Below are 9,663 nucleotides of genomic sequence, written 5' to 3' on the forward strand. Positions count from 1 at the left end.
GAAGGAGTGTGTATCTATGGCAATTTCGCCTTCCTTTCTATGCCGGAGGACATAAGGGGTGGTGTCCTGGTTGAGAAGACAGTTATCAGCAGGCTGCATGCGCATTGCCAAGGGCTGCCGACCAAGTTTGCAAGGAGCCTTCTTTGGCAAGTATTTAAAGAGGAACTTCAGGGAAAGTCCCACTACAGAAAAGGCACAAATGCCCACAAAGAAAGACCGTCCAGGGATGGGCTGGATCCCGTGCGGCTGAATGTGTGCTAGGTATGCACTGTTTCGTTTTCGAATGGTTTAGTTAAAAGTACTGCATGCATCTGTGAGACTGTGATAGCAAGGGCAGTAATACTGTCAAAGTGATATTCAATGCTAGCACAGACCGACAGAAGGAGTGTGTATCTATGGCAATTTCGCCTTCCTTTCTATGCAGGAGGACATAAGGGGTGGTGTCCTGGTTGAGAAGACAGTCTGCATGCGCATTGCCAAGAGCTGCCGACCAAGTTTGCAAGGAGCCTTCTTGGGCAAGTATTTAAAGAGGAACTTCAGGAAAAGTCCCACTACAGAAAAGGCACAAACGCCAACAAAGACAGACCGTCCAGGGATGGGCTGGATCCCGTGCGGCTGAATGTGTGCTAGGTATGCACTGTTTCGTTTTCGAATGGTTTAGTTAAAAGTACTGCATGCATCTGTGAGACTGTGATAGCAAGGGCAGTAATACTGTCAAAGTGATATTCAATGCTAGCACAGACCGACAGAAGGAGTGTGTATCTATGGCAATTTCGCCTTCCTTTCTATGCAGGAGGACATAAGGGGTGGTGTCCTGGTTGAGAAGACAGTTATCAGCAGGCTGCATGCGCATTGCCAAGGGCTGCCGACCAAGTTTGCAAAGAGCCTTCTTTGGCAAGTATTTAAAGAGGAACTTCAGGGAAAGTCCCACTACAGAAAAGGCACAAATGCCCACAAAGAAAGACCGTCCAGGGATGGGCTGGATCCCGTGCGGCTGAATGTGTGCTAGGTATGCACTGTTTCGTTTTCGAATGGTTTAGTTAAAAGTACTGCATGCATCTGTGAGACTGTGATAGCAAGGGCAGTAATACTGTCAAAGTGATATTCAATGCTAGCACAGACCGACAGAAGGAGTGTGTATCTATGGCAATTTCGCCTTCCTTTCTATGCAGGAGGACATAAGGGGTGGTGTCCTGGTTGAGAAGACAGTCTGCATGCGCATTGCCAAGAGCTGCCGACCAAGTTTGCAAGGAGCCTTCTTTGGCAAGTATTTAAAGAGGAACTTCAGGGAAAGTCCCCCTACAAAAAAGGCACAAACGCCCACAAAGACAGACCGTCCAGGGATGGGCTGGATCCCGTGCGGCTGAATGTGTGCTAGGTATGCACTGTTTCGTTTTCGAATGGTTTAGTTAAAAGTACTGCATGCATCTGTGAGACTGTGGTAGCAAGGGCATTAATACTGTCAAAGTGATATTCATAAGACGGCCACAGAAATGATCTTGTCTGCCTCAGTGCAGAAATGTGTTAGCGGGTGTCATTTTCATGTTTTGCATTTGTTGCTGTGACGACCATCCGTCCGTTTTTCTTTGACGAGCGAGGTGGTGCGGGCCTTTTCCCTGGTGCAAGAGTCAGAGGGTGAGAGATGCGGCGGTGCGCGCTGTGCCCCGAAGCAGTGTTCCCATTTTCGGAAGGAGAGCGGAGGCACCACTCCCATCATATGTTCTCATATGATCATATGGCTCTTGCATACGTTCGTCCTTTGTGTGTTTGTGTGTTAGTAATTGAGAGAGTGTTAAGTTTGACACAAAGCAGATCACTCTTTGTGCGGCCGAGAGCAGGAGCGGGAAATGAGCGAGAGGGTTTTGTGAAGCAGTGTATGTCCGAGCATGTGTGCGAGCGGTACATTGAGCGAAATGAAGTTCTCAGAGCGTGAATAAGTAGGGCATTGTACATTGTGTATATATTAAAATTATAGTCCGTCTTTCTACCTATATATATATTCTTTCCTTCTATATTAGTTAGCCGAATAAGCTATCAAATGCTTTGTTCAGATTGTTTTGCATAGGGGTACAGTGTCCATCAGCTTTTTCTTTCAGTCCATAGCAGTGTCTTGCAGCTCACTGTTCACATTTCTGTTCAAGGAAATGGCTGTAAGAGGTGCCAGCTTATCTCAAACCAAATCCACGCATTCCCACTTTTTTGCAGGTGGTTGAGACAAAGCATGAGATTTTTTTCAGGGATGCCTGTTTACATGAGCGAAGCAAGAGTAGGGTGTTCTTTGCTTTTCAGCATACTGAGCCGTACAGTAATCTCACATTAATTGGATACTGAGGAAGGCTAGCATCAGTGTTATAGTCACTGCTACAAAGTGCCTTGCTTTACTTTGCGTTGTACAAACGGTTCCTCCACTTCCACCTTTGCAGTAGCTTATTTGTGTTATCATTTTCTGCAGTGAACTTTGCGTTTGGCAAATCTACATTAACATTGCCGGTCACGCAGCTGCTCTGTGTGTTATGGGACGATACCTTAGCTACATGATTGTAAGTTGACTCGAATGTAAGTCGGCTTCCCTGTATCGAATTTCAGAGAAAAAAAAAAAGAAAAGCGTGAACACGGGCACATTCCAAAATGAAAATGCATTAGTCACTGGACTACTCGTCCACGCTTTCACCACTGCTGCTGCAGCCCCACAGCACGTTGTTCTAACGTTACCGTTCACTTCGCAAACAACCGCACCATGACACTGTGTGAAAAAACTGAAAATTTTTCCTCGCTGCAGCCGCCACACCTGCATCACCCATTCTAAACCATCGAACTTGCAGCCTGGCACGCAGTCGTTCCTTCCTTCAGCATAAAGCCTGACAGCTGTCTTAAATGTAGCTGTGAACGAGCACTGAACACTTAGCGTCCCAGGAGCACAAATGACGACTGACAGAGCGCTACATCAAAAACTGGTAAAACATGGCTGGCAGTCAAGTAAAATGCATCAAACAAAGCCAAAGAGAAACTGTATGTGAGTGACGTCGGCTCTTCCATTGGCTACTCACACCCCTGGAAGCGCTGCCGTTCTGAGTGGCTGCGTCACCGCGATTGGAACAGCAGCCCTTCCATCAACTATTGACACTCCCATGAGCTTTCATACTGGTGAACAGCGCAAAAAAGGCGGGACAATGACAAGACAAGCGCTGCTCAATGACTATCAACTCAATGACTATCAACTTGTCCTTGTCCCACCTTTTCTGCGCTGTTCAACAGTATGAATGCATACCAACTCGCCCAGATCTCAGCTTTACTAAATGTGACTCCCATGAGCGCTGAGTGTGCAGTTTTCAAACAAGTGCGCAGAATAGCCGAATGATAGTGGGTCGAGCCATCGAGCAAATATAATTGCAACCACGCTGCAGCATCCCTCATATCTCATTTGTCTCGTCTTCATTTATGGTGACCTGCTTCGGTTTCGATTATAAGTTTAACCCCCCCCCCCCCCCTCAACTTCAGATTTTCACATTTAAAAATAGGTCGACTTACAGCCGTGTAAATAAGGTAATTAATCCATGTATTCACTGTTTCCTGACTTGGGTTTTTAAAGTTCGAAGGCGTGCATGTGTTAGGGGTTGTTTAATTGATTGCTGGGTGGTGCACTCAAATTCTCCACTCTCATTTTGCTGTATAGTGGTTTCCTTTCAGGGTGCAAGTGTCTTTTTCTGTGCAAGAATGTGTTCATTATTGCTGAAGTTTTCTGAGTCACAACATTGCTACCTTGACCTGCATATACAGCTTGTAAAATGTGAACCTTTGTGTGTGTGTGTGTGTCTGTCTGTCTGTCTGTGTGTGTGTGAGTGTGCGCGCCCGCGTGCGTGTGTGCGTGTGCGCGCGCACGTACAGGGTACACATGCAATTGATTTCCTGCGGCCACACAGCTGCAGCTGGAAAACAGCCTTTCTTCGATGCTGAGTAGGGAAATAAGTTGACAGAAGTTCGTACGTATGTGACCATGCATGCAAGCCAGCTTTTGATTTAAAAATTTTTTTTGGCTGGTTATTACGCATGCCTTTCTAAACAGCATAGAACCTTAGTTTCCACACTGCTACAGCTGGAAAACAGCCTTTCTTCGATGCTGAACAGGGAAATAAAATAAGTTGACAGAAGTTCGTACGTATGTGACCATGCATGCAAGCCAGCTTTTGATTTAAAAATTTTTTTTTGGCTGGTTATTACGCATGCCTTTCTAAACAGCATAGAACCTTAGTTTCCACACTGCTACAGCTGGAAAACAGCCTTTCTTCGATGCTGAGCAGGGAAATAAAATAAGTTGACAGAAGTTCGTACGCATGTGACCATGCATGAGAGCCAGCTTTTGATTAAAAACTTTTTTTTGGCTGGTTATTATGCATGCATTTCCAAACAGCAGAGAACCTTGTATCTATATGTTTACATGCACCCACCAAAACAGTGGTGCCAACCTCACAAGGTTCACAAAGTTTTCAAGTGACACGTACCACATTTTATGCTTCAAAGCTGCAGGAGCTAGAATACGAATGTCTTCTTACGACCACACAGTACAGCTAGAATACTAACGTCTTCTTACAACTACGCAGTACGAGATTTACAAGTGTGTGATGGTAGAGCTCGAAGGCACCAGCTGACTTTCCACACCCAGTGGCTGATAAGACGTGTCACCAGCATATCCCCAGCTGATGCTACCCCCTCCTCCTCCTTACCACCGCAGCCGAAGCAGAGGCAATGCGCGAGGAGGCCGAGAACTCGGACACAGCATCCGTGGACGGGTCAACGCGGGGAAAAAGTGGCACCACTACACACGGTTGGAGCCGGAGAGCAATGGCAGCAATGAGGGAGCAGCGGCCAAGCAAACAACGCAGCTATGCTCCCTTGCCAGTGCCCTCTTTCTCCCACATCTCCCGAGGGGGACGGACGTGCAGAAGACATAATGAACGTCCCGGCTGACGACTGCTCCGGAGGCCGCCGAAATGGGCCGCCGTTGTCCCATAATATCCGCCTCTAATGAAGAGATGTCACCGATTATTTTGACGTGAAGTCGGACAGTCTGTGGGCTGAACTCATGCGGCACACCGGACTAGAGACGCCGACCAAGAAGATGCCGGCATTCACTACCTGCACTGACTCATCCTCTATATTTGATTAATAAAGGTTTGCTCTCTCTCCCATGCACACAGACCTGCTCTAAAGCTGCAGAACAAACAAAGTTGAAACGACCAACAACATTCAGAACTACGTTAGCAGGAAACGTTTATCACAGTCTGGTGTTACGACAGTCTATATATGAATGCGCTGGAAGGAAAAATTGCAGTGTGTTGTGTTTATTATTAACTAAATATTCCAGTAACTCGCGGTTTCCCGTATGGTTAGATTGTTGCATATTCTCGAGCTTGTCAGCATCCTATTTGTCGTGTTTCGCATTGCTTTTGCGCTCTCTTGTGTGGAGACTGCGCATGCCTTATGACAATTCTCACCGTGTGAGGGTGAAGTTATGCATTTGCTCTGTTTGTTTACTGCATTATAAGTAACAGCCAGGCGACACTGAGGCAATCTTTTTAGGCTGTTTTGAAGCTAACAAAAGACATATGTGTCATAACCCCGTTATTACACTAATACTTCGGGGGTGCAGGGACTGCCTTCCTCTGACTTTGTTACCACCCTCCAAAAGAACTGCCCACCTGCCCACCGCACCCCCTAGCTAGGGGGCAGCCCAGGCACCTACCTGCTGCCACCCCCTTTCCACCCCATCCACCTTCACCCTCCAGAAGTGCCATACCAAAGCAACCTACCCAGCTCTATTTTCCAAAAGTACCACTACCACAGACAATTCTACCTCCACCCTCCATGAAGCTTCCACCTACAAGAAGCCCACACAGCAGCGGAACAAAATAATAGACGATTATGACAGTCGGTAATGTGCAGTCTGAACACAGGGAAGAGGAAGCCATTCTGAACTGCTGTGTCTTGAAATGCTTCTAGCTGGGAACAGCACATCGGCCATTGGCCGAGGTTTCCCGATGCCTGGAGTTGCCACGGACTCGTACAAAGCTGTCCTCCCTTGACTACCTCCCGGTAATGTTGTCCTCAACACCGTCTTTAATGGTGGAAACATGCACTGCAAGTCATATTGATTGCGGAGTGCATGTTTCCACCACTGTGCTAAAATTAATGGCAGTATTTGCCAGTTGCCCTTGCACTGTGATCATTACAGCAGTGTATTTCATAATAAACATATAATTGTCCCTTAATCTCCAGATATTGTGCCTACACACACCTGGATTCACAAGGCAGTGAAAGATATTCGACTTTCTCGGAAAAGATGCATGCTATGATGCAAGGGGCCTCCAGTATGACTCAACCGCTGCTTTCGTCTACCAATAAAGCTAAGGATGCTCTTGAGCAAATTTCAGTTTTTTTCTTCTTTCAATACGTACTTGCTCTTCATGTTGGGCAAGAAGATGAATCATGTAATTATGTGCATGCTCCTATGTACTATCGTCCTCAAAATTAAGAGACCCCAGTGAGTGTGTGCTGAACGGTGCCAAACTGCATGTGGGCGCCGCCTGACAAAGCAATCCTGTTGTTGAGACTAACATCCACGTGCAATTTGGCACGTTTCAGCATGCACTAACAGTGGTCTCTTAATTTTGCCCACGATAGCATGTCCAAACACTGGGCATGACTATGAAGACATGTTAGGTAACCAATTTCTTTCTGGATGCTTCCTTCCATTGACATCATCACCCCGGAATGGTACATCGACCACATCAGGAAACAGTAAACTAAAAGCACGCCAGAGTTGGTATCAGTCGACCGGTTGACTCCAGATGAGAACACACTATACAATGTCGCAAAACACATGTCTGGAAACCTGGTGTGGGAACACCAGGCATGATAATTTGCCAATTTTCTTTCATGCAAAAACACTTCGCCTAAACCCCCTCGCCTCACCGATACAGCTCTCCTGGGTCGCGGAACCAATCCCAAAGTCCCCGTAGGGGAAACTAGATACAACAGCCTCTGCCTTGTCTGGTCTATGTACACAACCCCACAAGTGACTAGAATCTTATACACCACACCAACAGTGCAAAAGCCATATCTCAGTGAGAGGCTCAGGGAGCATGCTAATTCTCAGGGTTCGTATGTTGGCTCGAATCTGTCTTTGCATTGCTTCGGATGCAAACACGAAGAAAAAGAAACAACAGTGCCGTCCTCTCCCTTCCATGGTTGTTATAAGGCGTGCATCCAATAGGCTGGGCCGGGAAATTGTGGAAGCTCTCAAGATTAGTAAGACGGACGCTTGCGTGAGTAAGGCATCAGTTGGCCCTTCCCAAGAAAGGAGTGGGATTCCTTAGCGCTAAATAAGAGTCACTGTTCTTGTGCTTCTCTTTTGTTGTTGTTGATGGTTTTTTATGTTGGGCATGCTGCAGCTTTGTCTGGTGTGGCTTCATTTTGTACCTGTCACTGATACTGTTTTGATAATAGCTCTGGGCCCGCCGGTTCCTACACGTGTGGCTCTGCTAAGTGTATGCATGCACTTCTTCGCTTCTTAAGGCGGTGTCAGGCTTCTGGAAATATAGTTGCAAGTTTGCTCTTGTGTGTGCGTGCATGTCAAACAAAGAGCCTGGAGGAAGAAGCGCACGCGGGCCTGGGATGCTTCAGATGACCCTGCTGTTCCTGACTGTCCGGGCTTCGTCCTTGATGCATTTGCAGAGCTATTTACCTATGGGCATATATATATATTGTGATGCCGAGACAAAGATGAAGTAGAGATGAGAGAAATGGGTGGAAGAAGATGAGGAAGGGAAATAAAACAAAGGCTAGGCAATCGAGCGGACGCTCAGCTCAGCGTGTCTCGGTTTCAGTCTTTACAATGGCGCAGTCGACCAACGTCGAGCCCGACCCGGACCTCCCCGACCCGCCGCTCCTCCTTCGAAGCGGCCGGGCAGTCACACGGCCGGCTCCCTCGGCGCCTGGAACCCCTATTCAGCCCGAGAACGGCGCCCATGCCTCTTCGGCGGATTCAGCCTTGGCCCTTCTTCCTGAAGCCCTCTCCACCCTCATGGGAGTTATCTGCTTCTTTCACTGCAGCGCTTGGCCGCGCTTCACTGTCCTCTGGATACCCAGTAACCCCGATACAAATTCCGGAGTACCGTGGATTTTCTGACGACGCCGAAGCGTGGATTCAAGTGGTCGACGCTGCTGCCCAGCGTTTCACCTTGTCTCCAGCCACCACGCTCGCCGTCGCGGAAGACCATCTCCGTGGTGCCGCCTGCGCCTGGCACCAGTACGAAGGCCGCCGCTACACCACTTGGTCGGCCTAGACTTCTGCCCTTCTTGCCGCGTTTACACCCCTGGCCAGTGTGCACGACGCCAAACTCATAACGATGAGAGCACGGCGCCAGGCTCCAGATGAAGACGTCGCCCTTTACATTTATGATAAGGTCCGTCTTCAGGCCAGCAACATCGAGTGGCCCGCGTCCGCAGACAAACAATACATTGTCGACGGGCTTCACGATGCCACCCACGCATCGATTACGTCCACACTGGACACTGACAGCCTCTCAATCTTTGTCTACCGAGCGGCCTCCTTGCATGACACCTCCAGTCGTCGCGGGACCCTTGCTGCCGCCGGAACATCTGCCGCAGTACCACAGCAACACCATGGTTGCTTTTCGTGCGGACATGGCCACATGTTCAAGGATTGTCCTCATGCTGCCCGCCCACACATATAATTCCAGAATCACCCTCTTCCCTTCCTGCTGGTGCATGTTGACGGCATCGGGGAGTTGACCGCACTGGTTGACACCGGCGCTCAGCAAACGGCATTGCTTCAGCGTCATGCATCGGGCCCGATGAGTCAATGGACCTCGTCTCCTCTGCAAGGCTTGGGGGGAAGCGCTGTTCCCGTTGGCACAGTCGATATCTGCATGCGGACTGAGGCTGGCAGCAAGGTCCTGGTGGGCGTCTCGGTGTTTGCAGACTTGCCTGCTGACCTCATCTTGGGCGCAGACTACCTCATGTCCGGGGACGTGGCTCTGTCAATCGAAAACGGCGAAGTGCAACTCCGCTCATGCCGTACCGTCCCTAGCCTGCCCGTGGACGAGCATGCTAAAGGTGAGCCTTCCGGTCCTCAAACCTTGAGTGCCCTGCTGCACCGGCACAGGGCCATTTTCGCGGAGACTAGTGCACAGCTTCCTGGCACTGATTTGATTGTCCGCCGCATACCAACCAACAATCACCCGCCCATAACTATTCCGCTGCGGCGCTACACAGAGCGTGAGTGAACGGTCATCGCTGACTGGGTACGCGACATGCTGGCTGCTGGGGTCGCAAGACCCTCCTCGAGCCCTTGGGCAGCCCCTGTTGTTCTCGCACACAAGAAAAACGGCACTCTGAGGTTTTGCATCGACTGCAGAGAGCTCAATAAGCACACGATCCCAGACTCTTATCCGCTTCCCCGTATCGACGCCGCGATTGACGCCGTCCGACACGCAAAATACTTTTTATCTCTCGACCTGCGCTCCGGGTACTGGCAGATTCAACGTCGCTGTAGAGGGTAAACACAAGACTGCTTTTCGCATCCCTACCGAGCTGTACGAGTTCAATCGCATGCCTTTCGGGCTAGGTACAGCTCCAAGCACT

General features: G+C 49.0%; 1 long non-coding RNA gene and 1 pseudogene across 8 annotated transcripts in view; one reads left to right on the forward strand and one right to left on the reverse strand.

Moving 5' to 3' along the window:
- The window catches only part of LOC149370674 (uncharacterized), a 108,186-nt gene that overhangs the window by 41,755 nt on the left and 56,768 nt on the right, over positions 1–9,663 (reverse strand). The gene's annotated exons all lie outside the window — the stretch shown is intronic.
- Positions 8,406–9,305, forward strand: LOC149370680 (uncharacterized; annotated as a pseudogene).

Source organism: Amblyomma mixtum, chromosome 1 (genome assembly GCF_055824585.1).
Source record: "Amblyomma mixtum isolate Tamu chromosome 1, ASM5582458v1, whole genome shotgun sequence".
In the NCBI taxonomy this organism is placed as follows: domain Eukaryota; kingdom Metazoa; phylum Arthropoda; class Arachnida; order Ixodida; family Ixodidae; genus Amblyomma; species Amblyomma mixtum.